The following is a 12,161-nucleotide window of genomic DNA, read 5'->3' on the forward strand; positions in this document are numbered from 1 at the left end:
AAATCATGCTTAATAAAAGATCTATTTACACTATAAAATAGACCAATAAATTTTTGAAAATTAATTAAGTAATTAATTATTGGATGCACTGGGTCTTCATTGCTTTGTGTGGACTTTCTGTAGTTGTGTTGAGCTGGGAGGCCACTCTTTGAGTGGGGGCCGCTCTTCGCTGTAGCACAAGCTTCTCATTGCGGTGGCCTCTCTTCTTGCAGAGCACAGGTCCTAGGCACATGACCTTCAGTAGTTGTAGAATGTGGGCTCAGTAGTTGTGGAGCATGGGCTTAATTGCTCTGAAGCCTGTGGAATCTTCCCAGACCACGATCGAACCTGTGTCCCCTGCATTGGTAGGTGGGTTCTTATCCAGTGAGCCACCAACAAAGTCCCCAAGCCAATAGATTTTAATGTAAAAAAATGTTCAAGATGCAAAATGTTCGTTTGTATGGTTTCAGATGCAGATACTGCAATTAACATTTAAGATACCACGTATGGCTAAAATGTCACATTAAGTAGATCCTGAATTCACCTCCTCCCACAAGCACACCAAAATTGCAGCTATTTACAAAGCAACTAAATACACCTGCTATAACATATTCCATCAGTACAGAAGGGCAAAATGTAAAAAACTACTTCTGTTCCTATCCTTACTCTTTTTCTCAGTCCTCAGAGGAAGCTTTAACATTTTTTTTTTCTAGCTCTGGATATAATTATATGATACCTGAAGAAGGATTTCTTCTAAAGTGATAATATATGACTGTTAAAATATAAATATGCAAAGAGAGAAGAGAAAGAAAAATATTTTTAAGGAAACTGGGTATTTTACATTTATCATGAAAGTTTAAAGCTTATTTAATTGAGGAAAGCGCCTTTGTACTTTTATGTGCCCCTGTCTTCTTTTGGCTCACTTTTGTGTTTTAATTTGGGTATTTCCAAATGCTGACCACTTTCTTTTACTTCTTGCCAGAAATGGAGTCACCTGAAACAGGACCGGGTATGAGGAATTTGAGGCTGTGTTTCATGAAGGCCGCGTCATGGTGTCATGGGAAGGGTTTGCTTGTTGGAAGTCCAGATGGGCTTCCTGTCAATTCTTTTTAATGGCTGAGTAATATAGTCATAATGGCTTCCCAGGTGGCGCTAGTGGTAGAGTCTACTTGCCAATGTAGGATACATGGGAAATGCGGGTTCCATCTGTGGGTTGGGAAGATCCCCTGGAGTGGAAAATGGCACCCCACTCTAGTATTCTTGCCTGGGAAATCCCGTGGACAGAGGAGCCTGGAGGGTTACAGTCCATGGGGTCGCAAAGGGTTGGACACAGTGAGCATCAGCATGAGCATTCCAATAGTCATAATAGGCCTAATAGCTCGTTAAGATACAGAATCAGTTTGGGGGACTTGATGTGGCCTTCTCCTTATTTGCATTTCATATTTATCCTAGTCATTGTGCTGACTTATCCCTAGTTAGAGTAACTTCTGAGTTGATCTTCCTGCCTCTAGAACTTCTTAGTGTCCCAGTGATCACCAACACACCTGTCAGTCCATCTTCCTAGAAATTCCATTTTATCTTATTCTCCTCGTCATTCATTTTAGTAACTTACCTTGCACATAGGATTGTGTCTAAGGAGCCTTTCACTGTTAAATTCTTCTAGCCTAGCTGTGAAATGTCTTTTATACGTAACCCCCTATTTCACCAAAACCAGACTTTTTTTCTGTTTTATGTATGTACTAGGCTCACAACAGTGCTGCCTATTTGCTTTTCTCCAAACCCCTGTGCTCCTCCCCTTCTTCTCTGATTACTGTAAATTTTAAGGAGTAATGAAGTCTTTTCTTCTGCTTGAAACCTTCCCTTTCTACTCCAGCCAGTGAATAAGATTTCTTTTTTGAATAATTGACCCCATCTGACTAATGTGAACCACTTACTGTGGTATACAATCAAATGCTTACCTAAAAAAGTAAGACTTTATCTTTTTTCACCCCACAGGGAAGTTCTAGAAAAAAGACTTTATCTTTTCTCACCCCTAGAAAACAGGAATTAATTTTTAAACTTTTCCTGTATTGTTTACGAGGTCTAGCATAGTGCATTGGTTGATTAAGTGACTGAATCAGGTGTGATTTTTACTTCATCTAAACTTTTGCTTTTATCATCTAAATATTGCTGTCCCCCTTGTCTTGTGACTTTGTCCCATGATTTATCTTCATTGTTTTAAAACTGTTTGAAGTTCTATCTAGTGGAACCTAGTTGGTCTTCCCAGTGCAGTGGTAACAAATCTTCCTGTCAGTGGAGGGGACACATGAGCCTCAGGTTTGATTCCTGTAGAAGATTCCCTGGAGAAGGAAATGGCAACCCGCTCCAATATTTTTGACTGGAAAATTCCATGGACAGAAGAGCCTGGCGGGCTGCAGTCCATGGGGTCACAAAGAGTTAGACAGGATTAGCATCATGCAAAGCAAGGCAAAAGAGTGTAGAGTTAAGACTAGGGAACCCTGGAAATGTTTATATGTTCTTGCATCTATGTGCCATTGTAATCAGAAGAAAGTTCTTTTGATCAAGCCGTTTAAATAATGAATTGCAAAATAAGGGCATATGGATTGAGAAAAGACAGTGAAGTACCAGAGATTTGGGATGAAATGGAGCACAAAATTTCTATGGAAATTAATGAACAACCTTATGTTCTATTCAGGAGTTTTCTGATAAAATCAGTTTTAGGAAGCCATCCATTTTCTTCCAAATTTTGTATTTCCTTGGGAGAAAGCAAGGCTTGAATAGTGGAATTTTGAAGAGACAGTTCAGGGGAGAAACATGCAATCTGCTGTTGTATTACTTTAAAAGAGAAAAAGACCATAGGAAATGCCTGAACATTTTATTTTGTCCTGACAATAGAATTTAGATTAGAAACTCCTGCCTATTTATTAATATTTGTCTACACCTCCATTATCCAATCCATGTTCAAGTTCTCTTGGTTTCTACTTCACACTGCATGGCAAATTTACACTTTTATTTCTACTTCCATTCACGACTGTATGTCAAATTTCATCAGTCCTAGACTGGAACATTGTAGATGTCTTCTAACTCTTCTTACTCTCATGAGTCTCTTTTTCCCTTAATCCACCCACCATGCTGCATCCTGAACCATATTCTTTAAGCACTCCTACATCATGCACTTTTCTGCTCACAGAAATGCCTGTTGACTTAAAAGAAAATGCACAATGTGAGAGTTATGAGTTAAATTTTATTTGGGGCAATATGAAGACTGCAGCCTGGGAGACAGAACCTGAGATAGTTCTGAGAGACTGACCCAAAGATGTATGGGTGAAGGAGAGTGTATATGTGATTTTGGAGAAGGGAGAGTACATGCAATCAAGCAAATTTATTTTTTAGAAAGTTTCTGCTGGTCTCACGAAACTTTTGCTCATCATGAGAAACAGTTGTCGCCATGAAGGATTTTAGCACTTTTGAGGAGGAGATACAAGAATTGGGCTCATAAAATCAACTCCTGAGACTATCTAACAATCTGAAGATTTGTCCTGCCAGTTTTCTAGGAGCACAGAGTGTGCTTCATATATGTTCTCCTCCCTGAACTCTTTCAGGGGTTGTTGGAGGTCAGCAGAACATGATTAATCCTTGTGGAGGTAGATGTCCACCAATTTTTGGTTGACATGCCAAATAAATCTCAAATATTCCTGTCCTATTTGGGCCTGACCTACTTTCTCTAAAATGACTTTTCAATGCACAACATATAGTTTAACCGTGCATAACTTCTTGCTCTTTTTTGACACAATCTATAATTTCTTGCTTTTGTTTTTATGATCATCCTGTTATCCCTACTTGGAATGTCCTCTTTCATTTCTACCTGTTGAAATAATTTCCATCCTCTGAGAAATAGCACCTGCACTAAATATTTTGAAAAAACCACCATTGTCTTTCTGAATACTTATGAATTGCTCTTGTTTCTATGCATTGGCTTTCAACAAACATTTTTTTGGTCATAATTCTATTCTCCTAAATCAGCAGGAGAAAGTTGTTTCATTCATTTTTATTTATCACATAGCATCTAGGACAGAGGGCTTTTGTTTACTTCTATTATTTTCATAAGGATTAACAAGAATGACAAGGGCTACTTTAGATTATTGTCCAACTCTTTTGCCTCAGTTTTAAAAAATCATTAATCATTTAATCTATTGTGAATAGGACCCTCTAGGCACTGATTATCAATGGGAAATAAATTTATTAGATGAGAAGCTTATGGAAAGCTTTACAATGTATGGTTAAGGCTAATAGTATCTGAATCTTATAAATAATCTAAACATCACAAAAAGAGACATAATTGGATGCTACTGCTTCCTGCTATGATGCTGTGGGGTTCCGTGGTCACTCAGTGGTAAAGAATTCGCCTGCCAATGCAGGAGATACAGGTTTAATCACTGGGTTGGAATGATCCCCTGGAAAAGGAAATGACAACCCACTCCCGTATTCTTGCCTGGGAAATCCCATGGACAGAGGAGCCTGGCAGGCTACGGTCCATGGGACCACAAAAGAATTAGACATGACTTAGTGACTAAACAACAACATGATGCTATAGATGCTATAACACAACCTGTGAAGCTTTATATTTTAAGAATTCAACTTTAATCTGATCAAGCCTCTAGTTCTAACTAAAAGTTTATAAGAGTATAAGGGACAGAGAAACAGGTTAGATTATGATATAAGGGTGCAACAAGTATAACCCAGAAGGTGTGAAAATGTATAGGTCAAATGATCTGCTGGCTTCAAAGGTAAATTGCAAAGAAACTTAAGAAGCATATTAGCTGAATGCATTATAGAGAGTTTATTTGAACAAAGCAACCATGAAAGTAAGTCAAACACCAACCATAGCAATAGAAACCCAAAATAGTGTATGGGGGTATTTGCCTATAGTGTGGATATTTGATAGCATTATTTAGTTATTAGTTCAGTCACTCAGTCATGTCTGACTCTTCGCGACCCCAAAAACTGCAGCACGCCAGTCTTCCCTATCCATCAAAGCCGGAGTCTACCCAAATCCCTGTCCATTGAGTCGGTGATGCCATCCAACCATCTCATCCTGTGTCATCCCCTTCTCCTCCTGCCCTCAATCTTTCCCAGCATCAGGGTCTTTTCAAATGAGTCAGCTCTTCGCAACAGGTGGCCAAAGTATTGGAGTTTCAGCTTCAGCATCAGTCCTTCCAGTGAACACCCAGGACTGATCTCCTTTAGGATGGACTTGTTGGATCTCCTTGCAGTCCAAGGGACTCTGAAGAGTCTTCTCCAACACCACAGTTCAAAAGCATCAATTCTTCAATGCTCAGCTTTATAGTCCAACTCTCACATCCATACATGACCACTGGAAAAACCATAGCCTTGACTAGATAGACCTCTGTTGGCAAAGTAATGTCTCTGCTTTTTAATATGCTGTCTAGGTTGGTCATAACTTTCCTTTCAAGGAGTAAGCATCTTTTAATTTCATGGCTGCAATCACCATCTGCAGTGATTTTGGAGACCCCCCAAAATTAAGTCAGCCACTGTTCCCACTGTTGCCCCATCTATTTGCCATGACATGACGGGACTGGATGCTATGATCTTAGTTTTCTGAATGTTGAGTTTTAAGCCAACTTTTTCACTCTCCTCTTTCACTTTCATCAAGTGGCTCTATAAGATATTCTTAAATATTGCTAATTTTATATGTGGTAATGTTATTGTTGATATATTTTATTAAAGAAAGACCTTATATACTTTAGAGATACAAACTTAAATTACAGAAGAAATGATCCGGTGTGTGGGATTTGTTTCAAAATAAACAAATTTGGATGGATGATTTGGGTGGATGGGTATGTGGGAAAGCCTACAGTGTGGCCTTTAAAAATGTACAGTTTATAAAGACAAATGTTGGATCATGAATGGAAGCTGTGGTGATCGGTAAGATACCAGATTCGAGGTAGAACTCAGCAGTGATATGTCTACAGAAAAGATTATTTTGCACCAGGGGTCATTTTCAGAGGACTGCAAAGGGAAAGAGTGATGATGAGGGTTATATAAGCAGAAGCTGGCCCTTTAAAATTCTCTTCTCCATCCAGCAGTTTCCCACTTTTGCTTTCCATGTCTGTGCACTGCCTCACCTTCAAGTTTTGCTTTTTGTTCCCTACTTCTCCTTTCTTTTTCCTCTTCTATCTACATTCTCTTTTTTCATTCTTCAACTGTCCTCCATTTGCTAGGCATGTTTTGCAATAAAATTCAATATATTTTGAAAGAATTTGTGTTTTCTCTTTTTTGACTGCAGTAGTAGATTATTTTATATATAGGTGATCATCTGCCTAGGTTTGGGGGGAACAATCATGATTTATGACTTTTATCCAAGAGAAGTTATTAATAGCATCTTGTCCCTCTCAAAAGTATCCCAGATTATATGATAAATATGCTTATATTTTTCTAAAATTTGCAATAGTTAGCTGTCATTCATATGCTCTAGTAGTTCCTTAATGGTATCATGTGTCTGAATCTATTTCAAGGCTTGGTTTTCCCCTGTACTTTACTCTCGTAAGACTAGCTCATGTGGGCCAGTGGTTCTCAACGGAAATAAAGTTTCCACTCTTAAGATATTTTTCTAAGTACACATTTGTTCTAATGAAAACACTTTACTCAGAGATAGAACATTAAAGTATTGGCAGCCATATACTCCTTTCAATAGATTTATTTGGTACAGTTAGAATATTTAGAAGCAGAAAGCAGGATCCCCAGGGAGCAGAGGACAGGCATACTTTGACAGGGAAGAAAAGTGCCAAGAACAGCCACTTGTAGGGAGGTAAGGCCAGATGTGGAGGCTGGAATGTGACCCAGAAGCTGAAATGCATCAGTGAGAATTGATGGAGTCAGACATGAGATCAGGAACAGTCCAAGACTAAGGTAACAACAGTTTTGTTTATAAAGAAGATAATGTTGCCTCTATTGTAAATAACAAAAACAGCAAGACAAAGCAAGAGCAACAATAATACAGTGAAAGCCAGATAAGGAAGAAATGCCCCTCCCCCACCCCCATAACTTCCCTTGAGTATAACTTAAAAACTAGATTTTGCTCAGTTTATTGTTCTCTCAAACCAGCTCCTTACCTTCCTCAGATTTTTGTTTCAGAGCATAATTAGATTCAAAGATATGTGTGGGATGGTAGTGAACCCGATTCGCATCTTCTGATCACAGGGACATCCTCTTAGTATACATGTTCTTGTTTATTTCTTGGTTCTAAAGCTTTCTTGGTGCCTGCTCTCATGTCTATATTCAAAATCCTCCAACTATTGACCATAGGAAGTTGTCAGCTGCCCCCTTGATGCTGGGAGTTGAGGGGAAAGCTCTGTGAGCCTGTCTCAGGGAAGTGGCCTAGATGACTAAGGTAGCCTTCACCACCGTTCTGTGTCTATGTCAGGCGCCATGCTCAGGAGCTTTTCCAGATTTGGTACTTTTTTCTGGCACTACCGAGAGAGAGAAGCACAGTTGATCTCTGCTTCTGGACCCCCAAATTCATCTGGAGCTTTGTGTCCGTCTCGGGCATGATTGCCTTCAGATCCTTGCTTGTGTTGCTTTGATCTGTATGGTACCTTTCTTACTAGTGATTGTATTTTTCTTTTGGTTGTGGGTCACATTTTTTTGCTTCTTCACATTTCAGTGGGTTGTTTTTTTTTTAATGCTGGACAATATAAATATTATATGATTGAGGATCTGGATTATGCTTTCTCTTTTTAAAAGTTATTACTTTTGTTTAATAGACACTTAAGAAGCTTAATGATCAGCTTGATTCTTTTGAAGTTTGCTTTTAAGCTTTAATAGTTCATGGCTGGAGTAGTTTTAATCTAGGTAAGTTAGCTCTGATATTAAAGGGTGAGTCTCTGAGGTCTCTATTCCTTGTTCATCAAGGTCTTTTTACTTTGGCTAGTTATATTTCAAACCCTTCCCATCCCTATCTACTCTGGGAATTTTTCAGCTTGCAGCTCCTTAGTTGTTCTTTACCTAGTTTAATAGAGCTTTTTTACTATGCATGTGCCCCTAGTAAAATTTAGGAAAAGACTCAAGGGGACTCGCTTGTAGATTTTTGGAGTCCTTTTAATCTCTCCTCTGTAGTCTTTGCCTAGCACATTTCATCTGTCATAGTTTCCCTGAACTCGATCTCTATTTCCTTAATTTAGTGGTACCCTTGTTCTCCATTTGGGTTTTTCATCTATGTACTGTAATCCTTAATGTATATCCAGTCAGAATATGGGATGATCGTAGGGCCTACCTTATTTGCATCCTTTCCCATAGGAACCATGGTCCTCCTTTACCTCCGGCTCAGGCCCGAAAATAATTACTGCATCTGTTTTGTCTTCTACTTACTGCTGGAAGACAAAACTGCTACCAGTTTACTCCATCAAGGCTAGAAATGGAAATCTATGATTGTTCCATTCAAGTTGTACTTCCCTGTACCTTTTAAGCTGCACTTTTAAGTATAAATTCCTCTGACAGATAGGTAATGTATTCTAGTATGCACTGTGTTCCTACCAACCCCTTAGCCTTATTGAAAACTACTACCACTCCACATGTGGTGGCAAAAACTTGATCACTTACTGTTCTTTGAATCTACCTTCTTTTACCACTTCTTTAGTTTTCTATTTTTTTTCCTACTATTGGGGATACTCAGAAGATGACACACTTTTTGTCTTCAAACATCTGATGAACTAAACCTTATAAAGTACTGCAATACAAAGTCAAACAAAGAAAGTATGGAGAGAAGCATTGAGCTGAACATGTTTTAAATGGGTCTGAAAAGCAAAGTATAATGATCAGGTTTGGTTGTTGGTAGCCAAAAACACTTTTTAATTATGTGTCCCAGTTATAATGCCACACACTGTTTCAGGGATAAAACCATGTAGTTAAAAGTGATCTATTAAAAACAAATATTCTTAATGAAGATACTTGTTTTTTTTTTTAATGATATAAACAAAAGTTTGGCAAATTATAGCCTATGGGCCAAATCTCTCCTGTGATTTGCTTTTATTCAGCCTGAAAGCTAAGATGGTTTTTACTTTTACAATGGTTATATACTAAGTGGTTCACTTTTTCATATTTCTTTTTTTTTTTTTTTTGAACATCATTGTTCTTTTATTTTTTTTTTTCAATTATTTTTATTAGTTGGAGGCTAATTACTTTGCAGCATTGCAGTGGGTTTTGTCATACACTGACATGAATCAGCCATGGAGTTACATGTATTCCCCATCCCGATCCCCCCCTCCCACCTCCCTCTCCACCCGATCCCTCTGGGTCTTCCCAGTGCACCAGGCCCGAGCACTTGTCTCATGCATCCCACCTGGGCTGGTGATCTGTTACACCCTTGATAATACACATGTTTCGATGCTGTTCTCTCAGATCATCCCACCCTCCTCGCCTTCTCTCATAGAGTCCAAAATCTGTTCTATACATCTATGTCTCTTTTTCTGTCTTGCATATAGGGTTAGTGTTACCATCTTTCTAAATTCCATATATATGCATTAGTATACTGTATTGGTGTTTATCTTTCTGGCTTAGTTCACTCTGTATAATGGGCTCCAGTTTCATCCATCTCATTAGAACTGATTCAAATGAATTCTTTTTAAAGGCTGAGTAATATTCCATGGTGCATATGTACCACAGCTTCCTTATCCATTCGTCTGCTGATGGGCATCTAGATTGCTTCCATGTCCTGACTATTATAAACAGTGCTGTGATGAACATTGGGGTGCATATGTCTCTTTCAGATCTGGTTTCCTCGGTGTGTATGCCCAGAAGTGGTATTGCTGGGTCATATGGCAGTTCTATTTCCAGTTTTTTAAGAAATCTCCACACTGTTCTCCATAGCGGCTGTATTAGTTTGCATTCCCACCAACAGTGTAAGAGGGTTCCCTTTTTGCCACACCCTCTCCAGCATTTATTGTTTGTCAACTTTCAGATAGCAGCCATTCTGACCGGCGTGAGATGGTACCTCATTGTGGTTTTGATTTGCATTTCTCTGATCATGAGTGATGTTGAACATCTTTCATGTGTTTGTTAGCTATTGTATGTCTTCTTTGGAGAAATATCTGTTTAGATCTTTGGCCCATTTTTTGATTGAATCTCTTATTGTTCTGGGATTGAGCTGCAGGAGTTGCTTGTATATTTTTGAGATTAATTCTTTGTCAGTTGCTTCATTTGCTGTTGTTTCCTCCCATTCTGAAGGCTGTCTTTTCACCTTGCTTATAGTTTGCTTTGTTGTGCAAAAGCTTTTAAGTTGAATTAGGTCCCATTTGTTTATTTTTTTGCTTCTATTTCTATTACTCCAGGAGGTGGGTCATGGAGGATGCTGCTATGATTTACGTCAGAGAGTGTTTTATGCTATGCTTTCCTCTAGGAGTTTTATAGTTTCTGGTCTTACATTTAGATCTTTAATCCATTTTGAGTTTATTTTTGTGTATGGTGTTAGAAAATGTTCTAGTTTCATTCTTTTACAAGTGATTGACCAGTTTTCCCAGCACCACTTGTTAAAGAGATTGTCTTTTCTCTATTGTATTTTCTTGCCTCCTTTGTCAAAGAGAAGGTGTCCATAGGTTCATGGATTTATCTCTGGGCTTTCTATTTTGTTCCATTGATCTGTATTTCTGTCTTTGTGCCAGTACCATACTGTCTTGATGACTGTGGCTTTGTAGTATGGCCTGAAGTCAGGCAGGTTGATTCCTCCAGTAATGTTCTTCTTTCTCAAGATTGCTTTGGCTATTCAAGGTTTTTTGTATTTCCATACAAATTGTGAAATTATTTGTTCTAGTTCTCTGAAAAATACCATTGATAACTTGATAGGGATTGAATTGAATCTATAGATTGCTTTGGGTAGTATACTCATGTTCACTATATTGATTCTTCCAATCCATGAAGATGGTATATTTCTCCATCTATTTGTGTCTTTTTTTATTTCTTTCATCAGTGTTTTATAGTTTTCTATGTATAGGTCTTTTGTTTCTTTAGGTAGATTTATTCCTAAGTATTTTATTCTTTTTGTTGCAATGGTGAATGGAATTGTTTCCTTAATTTCTCTTTCTGTTTTCTCATCATTAGTGTATAGGAATGCAAGGGATTTCTGTGTGTTAATTTTATATCCTGCAATTTTACTATATTCATTGATTAGCTCTAGTAATTTTCTGATGGATTCTTTAGGGTTTTCTATGTAGAGGATCATGTCATCTGCAAACAGTGAGAGTGTTATGTCCTCTTTTCCAATTTGGATTATGTTTATTTCTTTTTCTTCTCTGATTGTTGTGGCTAAAACTTCCAAAACTGTGTTGGATGGTAATGGGTAGAGTGGGCATTCTTGTCTTGTTCCTGACTTGAGGGGAAATTTTTCAGCATTGAGGATAATGTTTGCTGTGGGTTTATCATATATGGCTTTTATTATGTTGAGGTATATTCCTTCTATGCCTGCTTTCTGGAGGGTTTTTATCATCAATGGATGTTGAATTTTGTCAAAGGCTTTCTATGCATCTATTGAAATAATCATATGGTTTTTATCTTTCAACTAGTTAATGTGATGTATCATATTGATTGATTTGTGAATATTGAAGAATCCTTGCATCCGTGGAATAAAGCCCACTTAGTCATGATGTATGATCCTTTTAATATGTTGTTGGATTCTGTTTGCTAGAATTTTGTTAAGGATTTTTGCATCTATGTTCATTAGTGATATTGGCCTGTAGTTTTCTTTTTTGGTGATATCTTTGTCTGGTTTTGGTATTAGCGTGATGGTGACCCATAGAATGAGTTTGGAAGTTTACCTTCTGCAATTTTCTGGAAGAGTTTAGTAGGATAGTTGTTAGCTCTTCTCTAAATTTTTGGTAGAATTCAGCTGTGAAGCCATTTGGTCCTGGGCTTTTGTTTGTTGGAAGATTTCTGATTATGGTTTTTATTTCTGTGCTTATGATGGGTCTATTAAGATTTTCTATTTCTTCCTGGTTCAGGTTTGGAAAGTTATAGTTTTCTAAGAATTTGTCCATTTCTTCCAAGTTGTCCGTTTTATTGGCATATAGTTGCCCATAGTAGTCTCTTATGATCCTTTGTATTTCTGTGTTGTCTGTTGTAATTTCTCCATTTTCATTTCTAATTTTGTTGATTTGTGTCTTCTCCTTTTTTTC

This window comes from Muntiacus reevesi, chromosome 3 (genome assembly GCF_963930625.1).
Source record: "Muntiacus reevesi chromosome 3, mMunRee1.1, whole genome shotgun sequence".
Classification (NCBI taxonomy): domain Eukaryota; kingdom Metazoa; phylum Chordata; class Mammalia; order Artiodactyla; family Cervidae; genus Muntiacus; species Muntiacus reevesi.